Here is a 27,750-nt window from a genome sequence, read left to right on the forward strand (position 1 = left end):
CATGTTGTAATTAAAGGTTCTTAGAAATCTCCCAAAGGGGCCACACTCTGAACTGAAACATAAATAATGTACTCTTGTCAAAATGCACAGTTTCAGCATTGTATTAGAACATTGCTAATAATCATCAGTTATAAATAACCAGACAGGTACAACTACTCATTACTATTGTGCCGCAGGCGTCTCTGGGTCTTTAAAGAGTTAAATAGCTGGTATGTACATCTGTTCCACTGTCAAACACAACCATTTTCTTTACTTTTTCAGAATAAAGACGACCATTGTTCTCGGGAGTTCCTGAACTTGTAGATGTGCTTGGTGCCATCTGGCGGGGGAATTCATAAGCAATCTTTGAAGAAGGAATTTGCTGAGAAGGACATTTTTCAGAAACGCATCTGGAACCCCCGCTGCTAAAAATCTATGTATTCACTATCATGCTTTCATCATTCGCTGGGGATAAAGAAACCGCAAGCGCCGTCGTGAACGTAAGTGACTTGTCGTTTTTATTATTAATCCACTTTGATATCTTGCAAACGTATGAGATCATGGTTGCCTATGAAATCGATGAATAATCGTTTAACATGAAACATACCCTTGCAGCATCTCAATAAAAAAACCTAGCTTAGAACGTATGTTGCGAGTGGGTTAATGCCCCGGAGTGGCATTTGTCATGGCGGCTAAGCGCAAGGGCACATCACATGATCTAGTGAGATTAATTGCCCCTAGGCAATATTTTAAAATAGTCATTTATATACGCACCATTATCAGAGGGGGGCAGCAGGTGGCAGCCTTGAGAGACGCTTGTGTTGTAGCAAACGTTTTAATAACCGGAGATTAGAGGGACTTTGAACAACACAAAAAAGTGATAGAGCTGATAGAGAGTGATTTACCACAACCCATTGGAAATTTTTTTCTAAACGCACATTCATACCAGATTCATCCAATCATGCCTACAATTAACAACCTAAATCTACAATATGGGCAAAGGTACATCCACCAGCTGTGGTGCCTTCTAGACATTTGGCTTTTTTGATGAATCAGTGATTTCTCATTGACTTTCTTCTATAAACCATTCCCCATGATTTACTTTTCATTTGTATGCATACACAACTGTGTCAGAACACACATTTGCCAGATATTTAATTGATTCAATGTTTCCCCTGGTGAAATTGTCCTTACGATGGGGTTAAATTCAAATTTTGTGCACTTGTCTTGGTTCAAGAGGTGGGTAAAATCTTCCAAAAGGGACGCCACTTCCAGCTTCTCCAGTCCTAATCCACGGCGCGCTGTCACCTAGTATGAAAAAGTGATATTGTTGTGTTGCTGGAATTGTTAAGTTGCTGTTCTCCATTTTACATCTGTGTGAATGCTGTTCACAGGAAACTGGTCAGTTTTATAAACTGCCTACCATGTCAACATAGAAAAAATGCGAACACCTTGAGGTCCCTGTATATAGCTCCCACAACAATTGTAAAATTGTATGCAAAAAAAAAAATTATAAAATAAGTGACCCAGCATAATAGTATATTTTTGGCATATTCATAACAGCCGATCTGTCAGATTACCAGAAAAAATGTATTCATATAGAGCCAACATATTACACAGTGCTTTACAATATATAGGGGTTGCAAATGACAGACAAATACAGACAGTGACACAGAGAGGACCCTGCCCCGAAGAGCTTACAATCTAAGAGATGGAGTAAGTAGCACACAACAGGAGGGATCCAAACCCAAACAGCACTGTTGAGGCTGCATACATAAGCCCTAAGCAGCTGATAAGATCTTCACTTTTATGAATGCCAGTTTATGAATTTTACTACTAGCAGCTTATTTATATAGTGGTGATCAGACCTGAAAGAGCTTTGTGAATATCGGATCATTGTTTTTGCCACAATCAGCTGCTGGGTCTAATACATACGCTGCAAGAAAAGTAGTTGTACTTTTGGTCTAGGACTGTTCTTCAACCAGTGTTCTAAAGAACCCAAGGGTTCCTCAAGGAGTTGCAAGGGGGTTCCTTTGAGCCGTGAGCAGTTATGATTGGTGTCCATTAAATTGACCTGAAAGTCCCTGTGTGTGGCTGGCTATCTGCAAGGGTGACATCAATCCCAATGGTCAGCAATGTAAGAGGCATTCTTCCCACTGACCACCATACTAATGTACTGTGAGCCGTGGATATAGTAATATAGTTTAGTGGATATAGTTATATAGTATAGTGGATATAGTAATATAGTATAGTACTTATAGCCAAAGTTTCTTGAAGACCTGAACAATAACTCAAGAGTCCCCCCAAGAAAAAAGTTGAAAGATTGCTGTAGGATATATGCTTTCATCTACAAAATGACCCTGTTTGCATCCTACAGTGATGTGACAGCGTGCTGCAGGGAAGCAGATATTCCACATACCCAGATAGGTGACTGCTGTGACCAGGCAGAAACATTTTAATTTATGGATCATCAGTAAGATAAGTGTTTAGGGTCACTTAAAAATGCACATAGGGGCTTCTGTGCAACCATTTGAACAGGTCCAAAATTCAGTTACTCTGTAATGCACAAGTCCCCATAAAAGAATAAAAAATCCTATTATCCTCCATAACTAACAAATTCATGTTCACTCTTATCTCACACGCCTTCTTTCTCAGGCACTGCAGTAAGCAATGTGTCGGAACAGTTGGTGGGGCCAGGTGCTGATTGACAAGCTATAGACTTCAGATTAGCGGTAGCAATACTGATAGCCACACCCACTATTACCTCTAATACCAAAGTATTGCAAGAAGGCCCAGCATGCAATACACATTGATGATAGGGCTGCATTGAATTCAATGTCACCTTCACATGCAAAAAGTCAACTTTATTAACAGGAAAGTATTAGACTTTCCAGCTAAGAGAAAATGGGTAAGTGTAGAAGCACTTGCAGTTGGAGTTCGCAACATTTTACTTTAACACAAAACTTGCAATGTGTTTTTTTTGTTTTTTTTTTTTTTAATGGTTACTCATGGAGAACTTGTGAAGGGGCAGCAATGTGTTACTATTGCATAGCATTGGTTCTCATTAACCTAAACTGCAAAAACTGTCTTACAGGAATTGCAAACCCTACACTAAGCTTTAGGAGTAGCTATTGCTCATAATATATCCATGGCAAAGTTAAAGTGGGAAGAGCTTAAGAACACAAGTGGCAAATATAAATGGGGTTGGGGGAAAAGAACAGTAAATGCCTAAAAACCACACAAATATATTGCAAATGTTAAAAAGCTGACCTGGGTTAATGACTTTTTAGACTTCATCTTAAGTCATGATTTCTAATTTTTTTGCCCTCATAGAAACCTTTTGCTTTTTTTCCCCCTAATTCTTTGACTTATAAGAGCCACTTATATTTCAAGCAGGCAAAAGCAGTTACTAAACTAAAAAATATTGTGAAAGAGAGGCTTATATCTTCAAGTAATGTCTAATGTGTAGGAGAAAAGTCAACACATATTGATTCTTTGTGTATTAATGCAAATAAAAGAAGCGGCAGGGTTCTACAAGTGCCACTTACAGAAGGCTTAGCTACAGAAATTTAGTTTATGCCAAGACCACTTGACCCCTTGCACTGTGTAATATAAACACTGCTGCAGGTGTAATTAGTCAGAGCCTCATATATATGACATCTGTCATGGGGGCTGATTGTTGAACGTTTGCCCTTTTTATGTGTTGTATTATTTTCCGTTAGTGCATCAAAAATGGATTTTTTGTAATGAATGTTGATCATTAACATGAGTAAAATGCAGTCTGCTCACACTATCCGTGCCCCCTTTACTCTGTAAATAACTTATTTTAGTAGGTGTTGAATATACCTTTTTAAAGAAAGTTACGGTTAAATTGGAACTATTAGTAAAAAAAAAAAAAAAGTTTATAGATGAAGAGTAATCTGTGAAAAATCCCTCCATGATCCTTGTCCAGTTGGTCCCGGTGCTATCCGGTTTTCTGCCTTCATTCTGGCGCAGACTGGACACTGCGCCACAATGTTCTTCCTCCTTCATATTCTTCCTACGTTACATGCAGGAGCAAGATCAGGTGACATGATTCCGAAAAAGAGGTCGATCCGCATCCTCCTGGGAAATGTGATGTATGTACCCCAGGAGGCTGTGGGCTATAAATATGGCAAAATAGCCAATTAAACACTTGTCCATCCTCTGCCCATGATGCTATGTGTAAGATGGCATGACTTATGACATGATCTAATGGGTAAAACCTGAAGAATACAATACAGCTGAAATCTTATGTGGAAAACAATTTTGCTATGGACTCCAGGAATCTCCTGGCAGGACGCTGACGTGACATGCTGCTATGCAGAAGGTGGTGGGGGGGTTAGGTAAGTCAAAGTACACATGCTAGATAGTTGTAGTTTTAGATAATCTGTGATCATGCAAAAATCTGTTGTGTGAATAGCGCTCTCCTGATGTCATAAGTAACTGGCCAGGAATGACTGTTCGCTCCTTTGGAGAACATGTCTGCTACTCGTCCTTCCCCTCCATTGAACTGAACAGCTCTGTATGTAAAGTGCTCATACTAGTGTGGCTTGAAGGGATCATGAAAGATCTACAGAAATTTGACTTGCGATAAAAACAAACTAGAATTTTACAGAAAAAATCCTTTTTTATAACCACCAATGGTAGATGATTTGTAAAGGGAAGAGGGACCTTGACAATTTGAGAGCATCTTCCATTTTACATGCTTTGCTCTTATGGATAATCAAATTTAATTAATTTTATAATGTGTTCTTAATTGCTGTCAGGCCAAAAAGTATGATTAGTTTCATTGTTACATAGTCATATTCTTCTATACTTACACACTGCATAGACAAAAGTTTATGTATGACTAATACACCTATATAAGCTTGCTTGGCAATCAATCCAAAACAAGTGCTGGCTTTTCTTCTGGGAAGGATTTTAACAAGATTTTGGAGTGCAAAAATTGTGCTCATGCAGCTCAAAGGTCAGGTGTCAGATGTTGATTGAGAAGACCTGGCTGTGAATGTTTTTCAGTTTATCCTAAAGGTATTTGGTGTGGTGAAACTCGAGTGGCCTGCACAGCTCTGACCTTAACCCAACTAAACTCATTAAACCAGGTCTTAATAGAGCTGGCTTAGTGAGCAGGGGTAGAGGCATGCTGGAAGTGCCTTCTCTTACTGATGACTTAAGATTGGAAGAGTCAAACTATCTTAGGGCATTTAGTAAAAAACTGCCCGAATGCAATTTTTGAGGGGTGTCCACATGTATGGACATTAAGCATATCATGTTTTTCCTAACCAGAATATCTTTACCAGTATGCCTTTCCTGGTCCTTTGCTTTACTCCAATCTGATTTCAGCTCTACCTGGTTGTTTTAGCAGAGCCAAACATAAATTTATGTACATTAATTGTAATAGCTGCCTGTTGAGAATGAATTCCCCAGGAGCATTGCAAAAACAGACTGTAACCTCTGCACTATTTTCTTAGTTTTAATTTTTCAGCTTCAGATGGTTTCTCCTGCAGATCCAGTATACAGAACAAACTCCGAGTTTCAGAGCGCCAGCCTTGACAACCCTGGATTCAGTTAACTTATGGACCTGCCCTAGTAACCCTTGCAAACATAGATAATGCAGATAATAAACCCAAAGACTGTGTAAAGCCTTTTGCAACTTTCATGGCTTGTATAATAAGTCTATAGTCATGTTACTGTGTATATGTGTTCTGTATTTTTACTCCATGTAATCCAAATAAATTAGATTTTTTTTAGTAGGGTAAGATTTTTCTTTGTGTTTTGGGGTTGTTATATGAGGCTCTATGGTAAAATCAAAAATTGTGAAGAGGACGTTATAGTAGCCTTGCTTACATTTGGGCAAATAGTCACAGATTTAGAGGTTTTTGTACAGGTAAGGACAGGGCCTAGATTGAGGTCCACCAGAGCCTGGGGTCCACCAGAGCCTACCAGAATGCATTATTTCCTGGCATGGGGGGTACTTTTTAGAAAAACAGCAGGGGAGAACCAGAGGGCACAAACATTTTTTGGGGCATCTGGTCTTTCTGTGGACCAGTCTGGCCCTGGATAAAATAATCAACTGGCCATAGGTAGGTTTGTGTCTCCTACATGTACTATATCCAATATTTCAGCAATAGTCAGTGAAGTGTTGAGCTTGCCTCCAGTGTTTTGTATACAAAACAAGTTTTCACCCCTTTCCCGGGAATCAACATCTTCGAGGAAGGAACATAATTCTTGTTTAAAGAATTGTAACAACAGTAAAATTAGACTCGGCTAGTGCCATTGGCTTTGCTGCACTAGTCCTAGGCTCATGGTAGTTCTAGTCCATGGGTTTCTGCTGGGCAGTCTGGTTGGTGTCACGGCTATAGACTTTGTAACTGCACTACATTCAAAGCTATATAAAGTATTAGCTCGATCACAGGTTTGAAATAGGATTGAGACAATGTATTCCCAGGTGATGAAGCTCTTGCAAAAAACAAACTGATGGAAACAAAGTAAATAGTATCTCTACTTTTCTCCCAGCTAGTAGCCATTTCTATGAGTGTTCCTGGTATTTAGTATTTTTAAAGTGCAAAGATCTAGGACCATGACTCTAATAATACTGACAATGTGAGGCCGCTCCACTTCCATTACAATTACTTCATGACCTAATTTCCCTATAAGCATTGTTATAAATTAGTTTCTGAAATTCACTGCTTCACTTAATCTGCTGCTTATTAAATGTGACATGAAGCGAAGCTGTGTATGTTCAGGCAGAAATTCACACGAGGCAATCAGATATTGCACATCCGCCATGTACTTCATTAACTTGTTTTGTCAGCGTACAAGTACGTGGAAGCACTCTGGAGATGATGATTAGAAAATGAAGTGTTTCTTAAGATTTGAATGTATAGATATAGTATGCTAGAAGCCATCAAGATGGAAGTGCCAGCTGCATCCTTACGCTAACAACATCAAAAAGTATTCAAAGTCTGTAGATAGCATTTATTGTTAAAGTGTGTGTAAAATTTAGATGTAATGGAGTATGGAAGTTGATTGTGTCCAATCTGGGGACATTCATCCTGTATGTATGTGCTTGTGACCATTGGGTTGTCACAGGACATGAGATATAGTCAATGGGTAACTGTATCTGTGACAACTTTAAGGGTTTGTGTCGGTAGAAGTCATAGTCAAGTTGTCTCCCATTGTTTCCAAATTTCATGCAGCTACATTCAAATAGAAAATACAGCATTTACCAAATGGTTTACCTGATTGCTGGCTTTTACAACAAAAACCTTAAAGTCCATGGAATTTTGTTGACCTTTTTTCAAGATGCATTTCAGATGCATGTCAAACCCAGGATAACAATGCCCATTGAAAATAAGCCATCACATTCTCAGTGGAGAGACTTTCGTACTTCTCTGGGAAGGGAAATTCAAGAAAATCTTACAGAATATACAGGCAAAAATGTTTTGGCACTTAAGGAAACATGGGCTAAGAAAAATACTGGAAGATTTGTATTTACAATAATGTTTCTCTGGGTCTGTGCTTGGAATAGTAGGGTTATACGGAGTCTGTGCCATGTGTGTAGGGTATGTTCAAGGGAATTGAAGACCCTTTATTGGTCAGAGAACATCTCTCAGTTTTTCTGTTTGTCTGGTATAGTTATTAACTCTTTCTGGTTATCAAGCAAAAATCCTTCTACCCCCAGGCACTCATCCGATTTTTGGCGTTTACTAAAATAATCACTTGACACAAGGGTAGGGTGCTTGTAGAAAAGGCCAGCGTAGGTCATGTGAGCTTGGGGCAGCATGATGACTTGTATGTAGGAACTGCTTTTTCAGGTATCTTCCAACTAAATTACTTGTTAGACTAGAGTGAAGTCCTTATCTATAAAATTGGCCCTGGCCAAGTATGGAAAGCAATTGAAAAGCATGAAAGCAAGGCAGCTGGCATTTTCAGAAGGCAGAGATGGCAGATGACCTTCAATGAAGAACTTTGATGCCCCCACATAGGCAGGTTGTAGTAGAGTGCAGGAGTGTTTTACTTTTGCTCTGTTGGGCTCAACAGTTCCTCCAACTGATATTGCCTACCTCTCATCTTCTGTCTGTTAAACTCTCACTACTCACCCACTAATCCATATCCCCCCCTATTGTGTGCTACTTACCCTACCTCTTAGATTGCAAACTCTTCTGGACAGGGTCCTCTCCTCCTGTGTTAAGGTGCGTACACACTTCCAATTTTTATCGTTCCAATCGAACAACGAACGATCGATTGGGCAAAAAATCGTTCGTAAAAAAGTAACCAACGACGCCGACGAACGAGGAAAGTCGCTGGAAACGAACGACCGGACCGACGGATCGGATTGGACGACGATCGTTGACCATCGTTCGTGTGTACGGTCGTTCGTTGATCGTCCATGTTCAGAGCATGCGTGATGAACGAACGTCCGTCACTTTTCCTGTCGTGCACATAGTTCCTCTATCGCTCAAACGATCGTATCTATTGTGTGTACAATATCTACGAACGATCGTGTCGTTAACTCTATGTGCAGGATCGGTGCTATACGATCGTTCATATATATCGTGCATGAACGTTCGTCGTTCGTTTTCCAACGATAATAATTGGAAGTGTGTATGTAGCTTTACTGTCTGTATCTGTCTGTTATTTGCAACCCCTATTTAATATACAGCGCTGCAAAATATGTTTAATCTACATAAATACTGTTTTATAATATTCAAACAAATCACGTCATTGTAATCAGTATCACCCAAGCTGCATTCATCTTTTATAATTTGGATTGATCTAAACGGATCACAGATCGGATGCTGTGGGGGGACTGGGCATCATTATTCCTTGCCCCACCATATTATATAGGCCCAAATGTATTGTTTATTACCTTCAATCAGATTTAAAATAGACTTTAAAACTGAATGAACCTATAAATAATAATGCTTATGAAATTGTTTGTACTTTGTACCTTAGTAACCAGACAGAAAGCATCACTTTTTATACTGTCACCCTGGACGTTGCAAGCCAGATCGCTGCAAGGAACAGGACATTGCTATTTGTTCAGGAACAAGAATGAAGTGAATACTGAGGACATGCTTTGACTGTAGAGAAAGTGTTCTTGGATGGCCAGCATGAGAACCTGCAGAATGGAAAGTTCTGCTTTCTTAAAACAGAGAGAAATCTGTGACATTGAGCCAACCTCGCACAATGATGAATTGAAACGCTTGAATGGTGAAAATGGCTTCTCCAAAATGATGTAATCCCATGGTCATATTGCAGGACTTTGTTCCATCTAGTTGGCTATTATTCTTTCACCATAGAACACGAGAGAGAGAGAGAGAGATTATTCATATGTGAAAATCATGGAGTTTATTGTTGGCTTTAAAATCCATTTGGGATTTACAGGGTTTTTAATCTCACCCATTAACTCTTCCTGCTAATAAACTGATTATGATTTCTTTGTAACCTTGTTCCTTCCAGTGTGTTCTCATTGGTGTGGGAGTTCCCAATTTACTAAGAAGAATGTGAGGAATTAATTTGGTCAGTCTAAAGGGGTTCTTCACTTTCAGGGTTTATTCTGCTCACAGCAGCCTCATGACCCTTGTTGCTGAATTTTAACCCTTCACTCCCATTAAAACTAAACACATGCATAGGGATAAACATTCTCCAATAACATGACTTTGGTTCAAATCTCAAAATCAGATTTAGCAGTTAAGGTGATAAAGTGGTGGAGAGGTGGAGTGCACACATACTCTAGCAGATAAAGCAGAACTAAACCCAAAGAAATACAGTTATCAGGAGGGAGAGGTTTTTGACAGGGGACATGCAATCTTTTGCAATAAACCTTTTCCCCAGCTCCTGGTAGATTTTTATTGCTTAGACCGCATCGTATATGTGCCATGCAGTGTAGAGCAGCGGTCTATGTAGCCAACCACACAGCAGGTGATCCGTGGCTTTGACCGGTGCGCCAAACCAGCCAGAGCCACCGACCACGTCGCCTGTACTGATTGAAGGCTCAGGACAGTTGGCGGGTTATGTCTCCTTGCATATAGTGGTCCAAAGGTCCGAAAAAGGTTGGCAACCATTGGTGTGGAGCCTGACTCTATATATGGCACTGTTATGAATAGACCTAGGGACAGTGTAACTCCTACACATAAGCTACATCATTAGTGGCAATCCAATAGCCGAGGAGGAACACATTAATATTAATAAACAGTATTATAATAGCACCAAAATAATATGCAGCGCTGTACATTAAATAGGGGTTGCAAATGAGAGACAGATACAGACAGTGACACAAGAGGAGGAGAGGACCCTGCCCAGAAGAGCTTACCATCTAGGAGGTGGGGGAAGTATCACACAATTGGAGGGGTCATATGGAATGGTGTGGTGAGGGTTTAGGAAGAAGATGGGTAGGCAAGTTTGAAAATATGGGTATTGAGTGCTCTTTTAAATGAGCAGAAAGTAGGAGCAAGTCAAAAAGGACGAGGAAGACCATTCCAGAGGGTCGGGGCAGCTCTAAAAAATCTTGGAGACGTGCATGTGGCAAGGCGAGTATGAGTGAGCAAACACATGGAACTGCAGTTGTCAGCACGAAACATGGCAGCCTCATAAGTTGCAGCGGTATCAGGTTCCTGGCCTGATACCGCTGCAACTTATGGCAAAAGTTCACCTACACCAATGAGAACACACCTATTACATTATATATACACTTTAGATGCATTTAAATCGGGAATACAAAGGACCCAACAGTTCAAACGTTGACCTCACCATGTCCATACAGTTGCTTTTTTACTTTTTTTTTTCCTTCTAATGAACTAGGTCCTGTCAAAGTTGTTGGATCGGCTTCTCCATGGTGCAACAAGTGCCATCAGCTGCCCAATTGCCATGCCTGCAAAAACCTCTGTCCTGCCACTGCCCACAGTTTTTTACTCTGGCTTACGCATTAGTTATGAGCCAGGAGCACTTAACACTTTTTTAAAATACCAAACAGTAAGTGCAATCACAGCCTGCTAGAATGCTGGGTTGTATGTGATATGTCAGAATGTGCAAGGCGCTTCTTTCAAATCAATCACATATGGGAATATGGTGCATTTGTCAGATTTTGTACTAATTGTGCATTTTAGTTTAGTTCTAAAAAGTATGGACACTTACCAATAAATACTGGCATCTGTCTTTGGAAGAACCTAGGGGCCATTCTAGAACTAATCTGACACCAAAGGCATCATGGCTACATCCAGGAAAGCTAGGGCTTATTCTTGTAAATTGTGCAAGTGAAACAAATAGGGCAAATGTCCAAACCTATCTATTAATGAGTGATTTAAAAAAAGATTAGCACAGCAAAGCATGTTGTTAAAGCATGCTGGTTAAACATTTGATAAACTTTTTGATTGGCATAACTTGTTTGGTACCATTAAATCTTGGCAGATCTTTGAAAATGAGTTATTGTTGGGTGAATTTAATGGAAAATCTTTTTTATTTTCATAATTACTGATATAGCAGAAAAGCATAGGTAGTATACAAACTGTTGTGCTATGCCAACCATACATCTACATTTTGTAGATTTTTTTTTCAGAGGACAAAAAGGACCCAATATACACTCTACAATAAGGCCCTTTAAGTTTTACACCAAATTTAAACAATATCCATGAATTTAATTTTTTAGCAAAAAAATAAAGGTTCCCCACACATGCAGCAGTTAAAAAAAAACAAATTTTTTTTTGCAACAGATATGAATAGGGTAAACCTTTTAATTAATGTATTTTATTTATTTTTACTTTGCGCAGTGAACAGACGTCCTACTATATGTAAAAGGACGTTGATATTTAGCAGTCTGTGTACGTCTGTTGATCATGAGGGAATAAATACATCTTTTAGCTGTAGACTGCAGTGCCCTGAATCCTCACTTGAGAACGTGTGAAATATCAGGAGAAGCAATGCCCAGAGAAACAGCAAGCATAACCTGAAATGACCCAATAGCACATTGATATGCATTTCATCTGTGCTAAGAATGTGCTTTCTCTGGATCAAGCAAATCCTGCAGACTGTACTGAGGCTGTGCATTTAATCTGCTTCTTTATCACACACACGCTGCCACAATTATTTATATATTCTCCTCTTTTTATGTGGGATTTGGTGAATTGGCAAGTGTCGTGAAATATAATTCTATTAGAAGATTTGTTGCATTTAGAATTGCTAAATATAGAAGAGAAAGATGTTGTGAATGCAGTGAGGTCTAACCCTTATCCAGATGATTCAGGCGACCCTGAGAAATTCACAAATAAAAATGCTATCAGCGTGTGGATATGGGATGCTGTGCTAAAGCCGCATTCGGGTAGGTGATGATAAAATCTGGCTATTCTTGATCTGTTCTGCTTCGAGTCATGAAACGTGAATAGATTGTCAAGGTAAACAAATGCTAAGTATTGTAAGGTACACAGCGTTCCTACTGGACCACAAGTCAAGGTGAATATTGCCCGCAGTGTATGTTATGCATTATAGAGTAGATAAAGCTCAACAAATACTCGGTGAATATCCACATTATTTGGTGGTTATAGAAGCAAAACAAATATCAAATATTTCAGATAATTTTGCCATCTGTTATATTTGGCCATCTATTTTGCCAAACAAACTTTGTTAGGTGTCTGCTGTGTGAGAGGCATTGCTGTTGGTTTTGGGTGAGATTTGGGTGAGTGAGATTTTGGGATGTAATTACTGGGTTGCTTGCTTTGAACCTGTATGAGGATTGTAATTGCATGCATATTCTTGCTTTAGCTTTGCTTCCGTGGATTTGTTCTCCAAAGCCTCCTGCAGCTACTTCAATATGCCTTTACTAGGTATCGATTCGCTGGTTATCAGTGTGGGTGGGGGAAAGTTTTGACATGCGGAAGGAAAGCCCTGTTTTATTAAGATGGTCACTTCCACACAAAGCTTGGTAGGTCGGTAAATGGGACAACCTGGGATCACCTGCCAGGAGCCTGGAGGCAGTGCAGTCTAAAGCCCTTTGCTTATGTTGTGTGTTTTTTTTTTTACCTGTTAAAATGAAAAAAATACATCCTTGCAGCTGTAATACAGGTCATCATCGAATGTCAGTATGGTTCCTTCATATTGGTCTGGGGTGCTACCAAGAAGTCTGTCTTTTCATGAAACATATTTAAATATTGACTATTATGTAAGCAAATTGAAATTTCTCAGGCTGTTATGTAATAGGTTTTACTTGTATCATCCAGTTGAGGAATCTGTATATGGATAATAGCCTATGCAAAAACCTGCAACTATCATAAAATGCAAGGTTTTTGTTGCAGTAATACAAGTCAAGGAGAGAAATGCTACAATGTTTTCAGATTAAAATGCACTTGAACATGTTTTGAGGATGTGTACTATTACACTGACATATTACGCAGTGCTGTACAAAGTCCATAGTCATGTGACTAGCTGTCCCTCATAGGGGCTCACAATCTAATGTCTCTGCCATAGTCATTTGTCATTAATACAGTCTAAGGTCAATTTTGGAGGGAAGCCAATTAACCTAACTGCATTTTTTTGGAATGTAGGAGAAAACCAGAGTACGTGTAGGAAACCCATGCAAACACAGGGAGAATCCACAAACTCCATGCAGTCCGAACAAGATTCAAACCTGGGACCTAACACTGCAAAGGCAAGAGAGCCACCATGCATGTGTAGAGGCTGTAGTTGTGGAATACTTTTTAGAAATACTAGTTTTTGATTTCCATTGGTCCCAAGAATTCAGTACCCATTTCCTGACCTAAAAATATTATGTTATATATTAAGATTCAAACTTTACTTTCTTTCTAATCAATGTGTTTGTTCTTCATTAGTTTCTCAGTACATATCTATTTGTGTTCTGACAGGTTCCCTTTAAACACTTCTCTTGTTAGAAGATATTTAATTAGTACTAAAGACAATCTGCTGTAACGGTGCAATCTGGAATATTTTATGCTAAATCCTGACCTTTTCCAGTCTGAGACAGTCCCACTTTGGAGACATTCCATGAATATTTTTTTAAAGATATTTATCTTTGTTATTATTCCTGAGTTAAACATTTGCATGTGCTGTGGGAATTGGGTGTTTGTCTTTAGATAAGCAAATGAAAAATTCTTTTTCAGCATCTTTGGTGGCTTTTATTTAGAGCTGTTACCAAGATTACAAATTGTGATCGCTATCAATTTTTTTTAATAAGTTTTTACTGTCAAACTTAAGTTGCCTAAAGCAAAATCTTTATGGAGAATGAAACAGGGAAGTGTATCTCACTCCTGCTTACATGTGTTATTCCCTCATTGGATGGGAGAATCAAACCTTGCTTTCTAGCCAGTGACCTACACTTTTTGTCGGTGAACAATACCTTGTTGTTAAAGCCTGCAAGGGACCATAGCAGTGCTCTTTTTTTATCCTGACACTAGCAAATTCTCACTTGTTGCAGGATCTCAAAGTATAACACTAGCATTAGAATAAGATTAGTCAACTCAACTCCCCTCCTTTTCAATTACATGAACAGAGGAATTTTATTTCATTCGGATGTTCTTCTGCTTTGGCATACCTGAGCAATCGGGAACTCATAATTTAAGATCTTTCCTTCTTCAAGCTCCACTGACCCAATGTTTGGGTGAAGCATGCTTCTTGCTAACTTATATTTCAGATAGGCAGGGACAGATAACACAATTGGGGTTGATATACTAAAGATATATAAGCTGGTGAAGTAAGCTATGCCTTCCAAAGATAAAATTCACTTGTCTAGCTTGGTGAATGAACAGGAGCTCTGCTGACTTCAACCATCCGATCATGTTCACAAATGTTTTTACTTTTTGTAGATATCCTTGCACATAAAAGTGAATTTGATTACATTATGCTTTGCAAAGAATACCCAAAAAGGTCAACGCCTTAAATCTACAATTCACAGCTTATATGTAGCACATCCTTTCATTGAAATAATTCTCCTTGCTGAGTGAACATTTTTATATTCAATTAGTAAATCAACCATAATATTTTAATTCAGCAAAGCACCTAATTTAAACATTCACAGTCATTGAAGCTTCAAACAATGGAGTTAACATTTAAAAGTAAATTATACCTTTCCAAGAGAGCTCATTTAGCTAAGTTTAGGGAAAAAGTGGAAGCTTTCTCCAATCATGTGCAAGCAAAAATCTTATTTACATTTACATGTACAGGATTGGGTATTTTTTTGCAAACTACATTTACTAAACCAGGTGAAATGCCTATTGCAGGAAAAATCTATATGGTTAGGTGAACAGCCTCAAGACCTTTAATAAATTCGACCCATCAGGAAAAAAATGGCCATAGGTTATATCTATAGATTCATACATGTCTGGTATTAAACCAGACCACAATTTTATATTGGAGTCTATTGCTTTGCTGTGCCCAGTAATACTTCTTTGTTCTGTATTTCTAGTGCTGTGATGTGCAATGATAAATGAAAGCAGGTGTGCAAAGTGAAGCACATAGAACATGAGTCAGCAGTGCATTTCCTTACACAGAGCTTCAAGCCTCTAGGGAAATAGAGTGCCTGACTGTAGTCTGTACAAATCTTTTTAAAGGGTCAGTCCACCGTATAATTTGGCTTCTGGTAGATGCCTGAGAATGCAACCCTTATTGTACTAATTGTTACACCAAGCATTGAGATACCTGGATCTAACTATGAAAATTTTGTATCAGAAGCCTGCTTTTGTACTGGTCATTTTTCTTGAAGCATAAAGAAGCAGGGATGAACAACACTACCTCAGGACTTCCACCACCATTTATTTGTTCAACCTGTGTAATTAAAGTATATATATCGAAGACAAATATTCTTTTTGGATAGAGTGAAAAAGGAATAGAGATTGTTGGTTTTTACTGGAGTTGGGGTGGCACCATTGGATAGATTCGGTCTCTTCTTGTCTGGTATAGAGGTTTTCATAACTGTAAAGTGAATGAAACTCTTTAACAGCAGCATGCATGGAAGTAAAATGTTTTGGGCATAGATATACTGTGTGTAAAAATGGGCAGCACAGTGACTCAGTGGTTAGCACCTTGGCCTTTGCAGCGCTAGCTCCCTGGTTCAAATCTCAGCCAGGACACTATCTGCATGGAGTTTGCAGGTTCTCCCCGTGTTTGCGTGGGTTTCCTTTGGGTACTCCTGTTTCCTCCCACATTCCCAAAACATGCAGATAGGTTAATTGGCTTCTTCCCAAAGTTGACCTTAGACTGTAATAAATAATAACATACATAAACATTAACATACATAAAGAGACAAAACATATGACTATGGTAGGGACATTAAATTTGTGAGCTCCTTTAAGAAGCAGTTAGTGACATGACTATGGACTTTGTAAAGCGCTGCATACCATGTCGGCGCTATATAAATACTGTATAATAATAATAATATACTTGTGGAAAAAAGTGCTGGTGTAAATTTTGAAGGAATGCAAATAAACTAAATGAGTAAAGGTTTCTTAATTTTGGCATAGTTTTGTAGGTTTATTTGGATAGACAGCATGCCTCAATCCTGATGGCAGCTTCCTTTAAGAGTCAAATCATTCATTGGGATAGTTGCACAGATGGCTCAGTGGTTAGTATTGGCCTTTGCAGCACCTGATCACAGGTTTGTACCCTAGCCAGGACTTTGTATGTTTTCCCTGTGTCTACAAGGGTTTCCTCCGGGTACTAAGGTTTCTTCCTGCATCCCAAAAAACATGCAGTTAAGTAATTGGCTTTATCTCAAAAATTGTCCTTAGACTGTTAATTGATACATGACCATGACATTAGAATGTGAGCCCCTTTGAGGGACAGTTAGTGATGACTATGGACTTTGTAAAGTGCTATATAAATAGTGCCTATTAATAATATTTTTATTATAATGTTTATTATTTTATCAATTGATAACCATGACAATTGAGTTAGAGGTAATCACTTATAGACAGTAGACATCAAAAAGTCTTCTCAATACAATCTGATTTCAGTATGGACCGTTCCTGCAATTGCATTACAATGTTGTGTTTTGCCAAGTCTTGCCTACTGCATTTTGGCTACATCGAACTAAATTTTGCTATTTACTTCAAATGTTTTTTTTTGCAGCAATAAGTGTCAGCCTTTTGCTATATTACTCATGCATTCACATAGGAATAAACTAGGAATTTACTAAGTAAATTTACTAAACTACTATTAGTTTCCTGATGATAAACATACATTTTTATGAGTATACATGTACATGCAGAATATGCATGTGGTGAAAATTTTAGTGCCAATAGTTGAATAAAATGCGCTCCAATTTTCAGAAGCTAAAGGACAAAATATTAGGCAATGTTGTGTATTGCCTACAGTTTTCTTTTTACTTGTCACATCTTTCAGGAATATTTAGGAAATTGATGTGCAGGGCTTTTGATAGAAGACAGGAGGAGCAACCTTCAACATATGAAGTTACTTGTGAGCAGCCTGTTCTTTGTCACATGCTTTAAATTATTGGTAGAAACCGCTGCCAGATGTTAACATATGTGTGAAAAGTCTATTTTTGCTAAAGATTGTCACACCTCGTATGGAATAACCCTAAAATTAGAAGCAAGTTTGGAAATGTGTTATTTAAAATATCTTATAATAAACACCATTACCGAATACAACCAACAGTTGTATTCAAGCCATGAATATTTAGTGTCATATGCAGGGTACAAGCAACATGCTGATTTGGTTCTGGCATACATTTTCTGTAAATAGTTAATGTTCCTCAAGTCCTTTTTGTTTGCCAATCTGCTAAATGGAACAGATAAATTCGAGTCCAGCGGAAACTTGTTCAAACAAAGTTAAATCTGAGAGGAGGCTTTTTGTCCCATGATTCTGTAGTCTTGCACAGAATCTCAATAGAGGCCTGTACCCACTATTGCTGTACATTGAATTTTTGAAAATGCAGCATGTTAATACTATTACACAGTATTTATATAGCACCATCATATCACGCAACGCTGTACAAAGTCCATAGTCATGTCACTTACTGTCCCTCAAAGGGGTTCACAATCTAATATCCCTACCATAGTCATATGTCAATATTGCAGTCTAAGGTCATATTTTTTTTTTTTTTTTTTTTTTTTTTTAGGGGGAAGCCAATTAACTTAATGTTGCTGTTTGCCTTTGTTGCTGTTTGTTTGGAAAAATGTTGCATGCTATGCTTTTGAAAATGCAGTGCACAACACACCGCTATGCATCATGCTGCAGTGCACCAGTAAGGTGCAGTTGGGGTGCCATTAAAAATAAATAGCAATGTAGCACATATATGCATGAGACGTGCAGTGCAGGAGGCATGTATTTGTGTGTAAACGCTTGCAATACCCAAACACACTGATTGCAATAAGCCCTAACAGTTTGCTGAACGTTGCTGCAACAGATTGAATAGATAATTGAGATTTTCACATTTTTACACATTTGCCTTTCAATACTTTATGTCTCTTCTATTCAGGTTTGTAAATGCTCTTTTTAGTGGCAAATTCCTGCTTAACACTATTGATAAAGATAATTTTGACTGAGATTAATTATAGACACCGATTCAGTATTTTAAAACGAATTGCAACTTCAAAGCAAGCAAACCATTGCTCCAGTCTACATCAGCTTAAATCAATTTGCAGGTGGAACATTGAGGATTAAATCCCCTGTATGTAGTGCTTTATAACAAATTTATTAACCCTACCAGGCACTTCTACAAGCACTAACCCCAAAGACAAGTGCTTGTCCCCTAAATGATGGAGCAATAGGATAATGCTTGCCATATAATGCACCAGCAAGAGTTGTGGCTTCATTCTAAAAACAAAACCTGAGCTTCTCACAGTATTTTTATATTTTCCTATTGTAAAATATAGCAGAGCCTTTTTAGAACAGAAGACATGTCTAAATTTTTCTATCACGATCCCAAAACTAATAGGCTTATTTTCAATTCATGGATGATTGGTTGGAGCAAGTCTTAATGCCCCTTGGCCAACTGTACATCAGGTTTCATTATGATCTATAGTATAGATATAGACTAATGTAAGAGCTATTTATTCCACTTTAAACTTCATTCCATAACTTTAACTTAATGATGCTTCTCTGAATGGTTCTGAAATACTTGGCAGTGTTACTGTGCTTTAAACCAGCAATTCCAGAAGTACATTTGGCCAAGGGGCAACAGAGAATAATTTTGTGGATCCTTAAACTATCCTAAATTGAGCCATAATCCCCTTATTTTTCATATATGTGATTGAATGGGACATGAAAATATCTGCTCTTAGAAGGCTCTGCTGAATGTCATATTGGTTTGGCGAAAGGCTTTTCGGTTCCCTTTGACATGCCTGACCATAATTATAATTCTCTGTATCCTTACTGTAAAAGAGTAATTACTCTGGTTTATCCCAGCTGTGAGCATTTCTGGTCTCTGACTTTCTTATCCTTATCGAATTCTTACTCTCACCACTCTGTTTCCCATCTGTTGCACTCATCCCAAGGTTTCAAGCTAGCACTTCAGAAGTATATAAAACATATGTACCTCCTAAAGAAGCTTTAGTGGTTGCACCACCTTCAGTAGATGGACCCCCACACAAGTTCCTCTCAATGAATGTACCCCACACAAATTGCACTTTACAGATCCACTCCCAAACGTGTTCCCCTTAACTGGTGCTCTTCTACAATCCAATTTAGTAGTTAAAGCCCTACAAGTTTCCCCATATGTAGGTGCACCCTTACATGTGACCCTTATTACACCTTGCATTGTAGAAACAGGTTATAAAAATATTGCCAAGGAAAGCTGAAACAAACACTAGCATGCCATTAAAAAATAAATGGTGCACCCTGTAGCATTTAAAGCAAGCTTACTACAAGTGATTGTCCCATTTATAACAGACACCACAGGGATTTCAGATCCCGTACCCTAATGTTTAGGGTTATAAGTGCTTATTCTCCAATGTGTCACCAAAGCACAAAGACCCACCGGAGAATATAGTCAGGTTGTGACAGTAGAGTCCGGTGTTTCCTCCGGACAAGGTCTGTACTACAAGGTCTGTACTCCATAGATAATCACATCTGGCAACCACAGGTGCTCCTAATCTTTCCTACCAGGTCATAAGTTACTGGATTGTTAAATATGGTGTTGTGGAAATGAATGGAATGGAAAATGAGACCTTTATTTAAGTGGGTCCTGACTATTGGTTTTGAAGCAAAGTCATTGTTTTGTACTACTAAGAGTCAATCACGAGGTAAAATCTGTAATCCTTGAATAATAAACTTTTCACATTGCATATTTTCAATCTGTTTGCAAAACTCTATGGCTGTAGCAGTCCACACTGACTTGCTTTCTAGACTAGCTCTTTAAGTTTACCATGGAGCAGTTGGTACTGTCCTGTAATGTAAAGGCGTAGCAGGTCTTTGTATCTGCAGCTGTCTGGCTTTGGAGAAAAGAGATCCCTGAGCCCTGTGTGCAAACGGCTCACTGGATATTGTTACAGCCTTTCTTCAACCATGGGTGATCATATACAATGCAGCCTCACAGTAAGGAGCGCTTGTATGTGGACATGATTTTCCACGCTTGCCACCAGGTGGATTCAGTCAGCCGTTGATGTCAGCAGGTAAAATGAACGATGGTGACAGAAGCTGAGAATGGGGTTGTGTGTTAGTCATGCAAATGGGAGAAGGAAGCCCAACAGTTCTCTCACTTTTTCAGTGCAAATTTCTTTTCCAGCTTGTAGTATATAATACAGCACAAACCTAGGCCGCAAGTGAAATCGGTGAGCTGTTAAAGCAGTCCAGGAAATATCACATTTATGCTATTAGTGCAGTTTAGCCACATTCTGCAAACTTCTTACAATCTATGGAGGCGGGCCATTCTTAGCGACCTCCTTCTCATGCTCCAGTATTTGTGGACTTTATGTAGTGTATTATTAAAGCATATGTTGGTCTGTATTAAACCAGAATTAATGTAGTGCCGGTCATGATCAAGATAAGCACAGAAATTAAATATATATGCAATATTATATTTAGCACTTAGAATGCAGGTAAAAGCAAAAAATACCAAATCAAGAAGTGCTTTCAGTTGAATAAAAGAGTTAATAATAAGCAATTAGTTTCCCTTTAATAGGAGCTACTCAAGAAAGAGGGGTAGCTGTATGTGCTATCGCTTGCTTGAGTTCTTTCCTTGTCAAAGAAGAAATGTCACCTGTATGTTCCCCAGTAGAGGATGGGCTAAACTTAGGGTTGACAATTACACTAGGAGGTTGATTTATTAAAAAAATGAGAATTTTACAAAAAAGTGTTAAGATTCACTTAAGTAGTCCAATAGTAAAACTCAGATCCCTGTTTACTTCTGTTATCTGCCTATGATCAGATACCTAAGGGAAAATCCCTTTGTAAACTGACTTGGAGAGTTACAAATAGTTCCAGTTCAGGGTGGAAAGTTGTATATTCCTTCAGAAATGTATCACTTTAATTTCATTGTTCAGGCTTTCTTATCTTATTATCCTGCCCGTAACATATTTTCTGCCCTAGAGTGACAAACCCATTGTCTTGTTAATATAGGAGTAGCGCTAAAGCAAAGAAGGTTGGGCTACAGAACAACTCCCCTTGCTCGCAAATTCTCCATACCATATGTGGTTGTTCTAATATCCCTGTTTAAGATAACTCGGGGAATATCAGACAGTGCTGGCTTTCCGGCAGGATAATCTTGGACTTTTTTGGCACTTCTCAAACAGATCTAACAAAACACTTTGAACTGTATATTTATTAAAATATGAAATGAAAGCAAGTAGTTCTTCGATAGCTTGTACACGTGTGTACTTTAACTGTCTGACACTTGTGTTTTGAAAGGGAAAAATTACAGTAAATCAACTCGGCCTTTAACCTCAGAAATAAGAAACCTTCCCAGCTGAACTTGAAACCCAAAATTATTCACTGCCCTTTATGCCATAGCCAAAAACTTGCTACTAACGAAGAGTGACAATTCCTGAAAACATTTACTGATACGGTAACTACTTTTTTTTGTTTTTTTTACGGGATATTTCCCATTTCCATGCTAGCTGTAGAGGCGCTCACTTAAAGTGTGACCAAAAATGATTCATATTGAAGCTGGAAACATTGCAGCGCTTTGCAGCACCCGATCAGGAATGTGTGCAGTGCGGGGTCATCAGTACTCTGGTGTGTAGCTTAGAGCCAGAGAGTAAACAGCTGCCGAAGCATGATTTGAGTTAAAATAGTGTCAGTGTTTAGTCTGGCGCACTGCTTCAGTAGAGATTGGCAGCTGGGTCAAACAAAGTCATTTCATTGGCTCCCTTCCCAGTTTGCCTCTGCAAGCAGTTAGGTGCTAGTGTCGGCAAGGCCCCTTCTATCAGGGATAGCCTAATGTTTGACCACACCCTCCTTGCTTTATAACCCCCCTCTCTTAAAGATAAAATCCACATTATTCAATCTCACACTCTAATTGAGTATTAGGAATGTGCTTGTGCCTTTTTTATTTTTCATTAAACTTTTTGCCGTTGGGTGTACAAGGCAATGTGTTATATTGTTGATCTTACGAAGGGCCCTTTATGGTTTCTGCAGGAAGATCTATTGGCTTTGCTAGGATTTTTGTCATCTCCAGAATCTATACAAGACATCTCGGTAAGGATATGTGCAGAACTAATTCCTCGCCCTCTTGACTCCCTCCCCCTCCTTTTTCCAGTATCATAGTTTGCTGCTTGTTTTGTATTCTGTTCATCGTAAAGATTTTTTAAAACTAACCTGTGTACATGTAAAGAGAACACTTACAAAGATCCAAATGATTGTTTTTTGCCATGTTTACAGATTCAATTGTCTGAGCACGTAGGAAGTGACTTTGGCAAGACTCTCTGCTGCCGTAGCAGAAATTGAAATAACTACAAAAACCTGAAATGACACTTCAAATGATTTTTTTTTCTGAAGCGCCTTTTGTAAGGTTTTAATTTTAGTCACAGATTCAGTCTGTTGAGTTTTTTTTCCCCTTCTGTTCATAGTATAGACTTTCATGAATTTGTAATGAGGGACATTCTGCACATGATTTTGGCAACAGGCCAAAATCAACTTCCCGGTGGCAGCCTTTTAGGACTCATAGCACTTTTCCCTTTCCTTCAGTTAAAACTTGTGCCTCTTTGTGGCTACTAGCATTTTATGGAAATATTAAAGTTTGCATTGTAAAATATTTCACTTTAAATATAACTGTCGTTATGTATGTGCTGAGTTTGTAGTTATTTTAGAAATATATTAAATTTTCAAAGCTTCTGTTACTTTTCATTTAATTTTTCCTTTTTTTTTCTTTTTCTCTTTTTCATCTCCTTTTTTCCTCTTCATTATATTGTAATCTTTTATTTTTTTACATTGCTTCTTGCATGATTGTAAACTGGTTCTTTACTAAAACTCTGCTGCCAAAAAATATAAAAATAATTATTACTAAAAAGTGTTTTTTTATTAATAGTCATCCTTTCACATGAAGTGAATTTTGAAATAAAAAACGTGTAACATTTTATCTGATTTGCAGTTGTAGTTTAAAAAAAACATTGTGTGCAAGAAGAAAGTCTTAAATACCTATGTCAGAACACTCAGCGATTACTCATTTTTTCAGTGCAATAAAAGACAGCATATGTAATTATAACTATCATTAACAGAGCAATGGTGTGCTAATTTAAACATAATGACTTGTAAATATTAACATGTTTCATATAATTAAAGATTATCATGCAAAAAAGGCAAAAATAGGTTTTTAAACAAAGATAACCTTAAATTATTTTGTTTATTTCTCCAGACAAATGTGTTTAATTATTAGTTATACCAATAACTATTTATATCTGCCAATATTGTCCCTTACATCAGATCATTTAGCTACCTGCCTAAAGTATAACATAGGTTTGTGCTGAAGTTCGATTTCAAGATATTTTATGAGCTTCAGCACGGACTCCGTTTTTAATTTATTTTAAAGTGTTATAATAATAATAATAATATATAATAATAATGTTTTATACCTGGAGTTTAATTATCAATTTTAAAACCCAATGTCTGAAATACAGTAATAATTTTGCAAGTACAGCTTTCTAAAAAGGGATATATATTATTTATTTTACTTTTAAAGCAGTAAAAAAAAATTCCTGGCATATTTAAAACAAAAAACAAAAGCTTACCAAATAAAATAGATCTAGTGGAAAATTACTATTGAATGACACTCATTGTAAATAAACTTTTAAAAATCATTTTGTAATCTCTGTTAAAAATGATAGATTTGTGCAGAATTGAAATTGTACAATGGTAATACCAGTTTAATTTTAGTCTTTTACATGACTATTCTCCACATAGAAAAAAGATCTAAATATTTTTTTAAAAAATGCAAAAGTTAGATGGATTATTGTTTCTGTGAGAAATCAAACTTATGAGCTATCTTTAAGTCATGAGTGTTAAAATAGTTTTCTACATGAATAATGATAGTTTTGATGCTAAATAATACCAGTTGATTGTTTTTTTGCATTGCTTTTGTCACCAAAGTATACAATTATTTATAAAATCTAGAGTTGTAATTCTTTATATTTTAACAGATTGGCTAAATAGTGTCAGTAACCTAATATAAAATACTACCTACTATATATTAATAACTGTCCACCCTTCCGTAAAATATGTAATACTACCTGAATTTGCAATATTTAATACCAGCTTACTTTGTGTCCAATACTACACAAAGTAGGATCACGATCGGGTGTAATTAAACCTAAATTTACAGTGTTGTGTCAGATGAATTTACAGTATCTAATCCCACCTGACCTTAAAGCGTCTAATATTGGGTGGCTTTACGGTGTCTATTACCACCTGATCCTACAGTGCGTGTTAATGCCAAAATGTACAATGTCTATGCCTCATTGTAATACAATATGTAATACCACCGACTTTACCGTATGTCATACCTGGCAACTGCACTGCCTCCTATGCTACCTTGTTGTATGTAATACCACTGGACTGTACAGTATGTTATGCCAGGCAACGAGTGTCTAATAACTGACCTTACATTTGGGTGCTACATGATCTTAAAGTAGATGGTAGTGCCCACATTTACAGTGTCTAGAGCCATTTGATTTTGCAGTTAATATACTACCTTCAATCATATTAAAAAAAATGTTTGAATAGACCTCTGTATTCTGGAAAGTGCTGCATATTATATTGTATATAAACCCTAATAAATAATTGACCCAACGTTACTACCTAAGCTTACCATGTAAGGCTACCTAATATTGGATCAAGTAATACTACTTGACGTCGCTATATGTTTTACCACTGGACCTCACATTTTACATTAAATAAATAAATTATTAGAGAATTAGTAAAATTTGGATTTGGGCATAAGCTTGTTCTGTGAGGCAGTACACGTAATGGTAATCCACAGGAAATATTTTAGGAAACATTAACTGCAGTCAGCTTTGGCACTTATGGGTCATAGCAGTTGTTCAACATTTTTGACCCATTGCATTCCACTCTTTAAAAGGAGGGATTTTATACAGAAGAATGCCTATAAAATGTTGTACCCCCCCAGGAGCTTTTACATTATGTGCAAGTATGCATATTTGCACATTATGACATGTTTGTTTTGGAAATGCCGTCCTCTAGAGATATAGTGGGCACGGTCCCCTTCGTCACGCTTTTATCTTCACCCAATCTTTTGGAGACTTCAGCTACCTTTACTGGCTGGGCTGGTATGGCATGACTTTCATGCATGCATGCACACGGGAGTTTTGTCAATGTACAGGGCAGTGGATACATTTATCAAATAAATATTGTCAAGTAGGCTTTTCATACCAGAAGAAGCTCTGTATGTCTTAGGAGTTTTATTCTGCTTTTAAAACATTAGAATAGCTTACTATTTATATTAAACCATTTACCCTTTTCAAAGAAAACAAGCTTCCATGTCATCTTTACATATCCACATATTTGGTGTTCTTTCTAGAACTACAGTATAGATTACAGTATAAGCTCCAATTTATTAGACTTTGAATTTGAACCTTTGGACTGATAAACATAGTCCAGTCAAATGTTATGTTAAAACGTAAAACACAATTCTAAAATCATGGTTTCCCAGAATTCATTTAGCAATATGCTGTTTTGTGGTTTAAGCACGTATTTGCCTTTTTTGTGATAAGTTGTTGCATACACATATTAAAATTAACTTGCAGAATTTTTATTATAAAGCAGAAATTTAACAAGTCTCGGGCTCTCTGGGACATGAAAACCTCTAAAACCACATATAAAATCACAACAGAGGGCAGAGAATTTTACAGTGCTTGAAAGCAAGAAATAAACATTGGAATTATCTAATATGTTCGTTTAGATGTTTTCAGTATAATCAGACCTTATAATCCAAATGATAAAAACATAAAACCTATGGTAATATTTTGTATTTCAAACTTTCCCAGCTGAATATTTCCTACACGAATTCTAGTTTGAATGCTGTAATCCCAATATTATATGGAATAGATAAGTGTGACATTTGTTGTCAATTTTTAAGAATAAGTTGATTTTTTAAAACCATAGACAAACTTTAAGCCTAGTGAACTTTTAATAAATCAAGCAGTTGATTTTAGGGGTGAAACTTGGTTACTTAGTGAAAATATAAATAAATTGTCAAAATAAAATTGTAATTCAAGTGTTAACCCGGCACAGCCAAGCAGAAAATACCCCAAGTATGTGGTCAAACTTTCTTCAACCTCAAAGTTCAGTAGTTGGTATCTGGACAGACGTTTACTAGTCTAAAATGTCACAAGAGTATGCTTAACCCAAAGTGAATTCTGACTTTTAGAAAGTTAGTATTGGCATACAAATATCGTAGCTCCACAGCTACAAAGGCGATTTCTCTGTTCTACTTCAAAAATTACTGATAGTGATGTTAAATCACTAAAGAGATAGAATAAATGGTTCCCTGTGGATTTAAGCCTCAAATTAACCTGTAATAACAGTTTAATACAATGGGAACATTATCCAAGATTAATCACTATTGCATGCTACTTGTGTGGCTTACACTGTAGTGAGCCATTTGTTCTGTCTGTTGACTGCCCCCAGATTTTTTTTTGCAGCCCAACAAAGCTACAAAAGTGACCTCTGTATTTTTGGCTTTCAGGAGGAAAGAGGTAATTTAGGGTAGGTATGGGGGCTTTAGTGTGCCTGTAAAGTCACATTATTAATTATGACATTAGTACAAATTTACTGTGTGTTGAGCTAGCCGATTACTTAAAAGGAACCTGTTTTATGTTAAGCAAAGCATTGTTTAGTAGAATAAAACAGTTTGACAATTACTTCTTGATGCATACTTCCATTGCCAAATTTTCAGCAATCTTTAGTGGAAAGGTTTTGCTGCCTTTTTCCTAAATATTTGACTTTCACGCTCAAGACACTTTAACATTGCAATTATTAATTTCAAAAACCTAGAATGGTTATATATAAGAAATAATATTTTGAAAGCAGCTTCTTTAGCTGAGTAATCTGCTGTATGGCGATGTCCTGGGAACAGTCTTGACCGTTCTAAGCAAATGGTCCAAATTTGCCTTCAAATTCAACAAATCTTAAATCTTAAGGCTATGGCAGACCATTGAATTTACTTAAGATCAGTCATAGTGCAAGAAAAATGCCACTGCTGACCTATTTTAGCCCTGCACCTTAAAGTTATGTTATAGTACACTAGTCTGGTAAAGAATTCAATTTGACAGATTGAAATGTCATCAAACATTTCAATGATGATATATTTACCAAAATCTGTTTTCATACCAACTTTAA

General features: G+C 37.4%; 1 long non-coding RNA gene across 2 annotated transcripts in view; it reads left to right on the forward strand.

Annotated features, from left to right (window-relative positions):
- LOC140344892 (uncharacterized) overlaps positions 1–27,750 on the forward strand; it is a 266,326-nt gene that overhangs the window by 132,210 nt on the left and 106,366 nt on the right. For both annotated transcript variants that reach the window (XR_011923700.1, XR_011923695.1), the window contains one exon: positions 262–479. This is a non-coding gene — a long non-coding RNA (uncharacterized lncRNA). The remainder of the gene's footprint in view (positions 1–261; positions 480–27,750) is intronic.

Source organism: Pyxicephalus adspersus, chromosome 1 (assembly GCF_032062135.1).
Source record: "Pyxicephalus adspersus chromosome 1, UCB_Pads_2.0, whole genome shotgun sequence".
Lineage (NCBI taxonomy): Eukaryota > Metazoa > Chordata > Amphibia > Anura > Pyxicephalidae > Pyxicephalus > Pyxicephalus adspersus.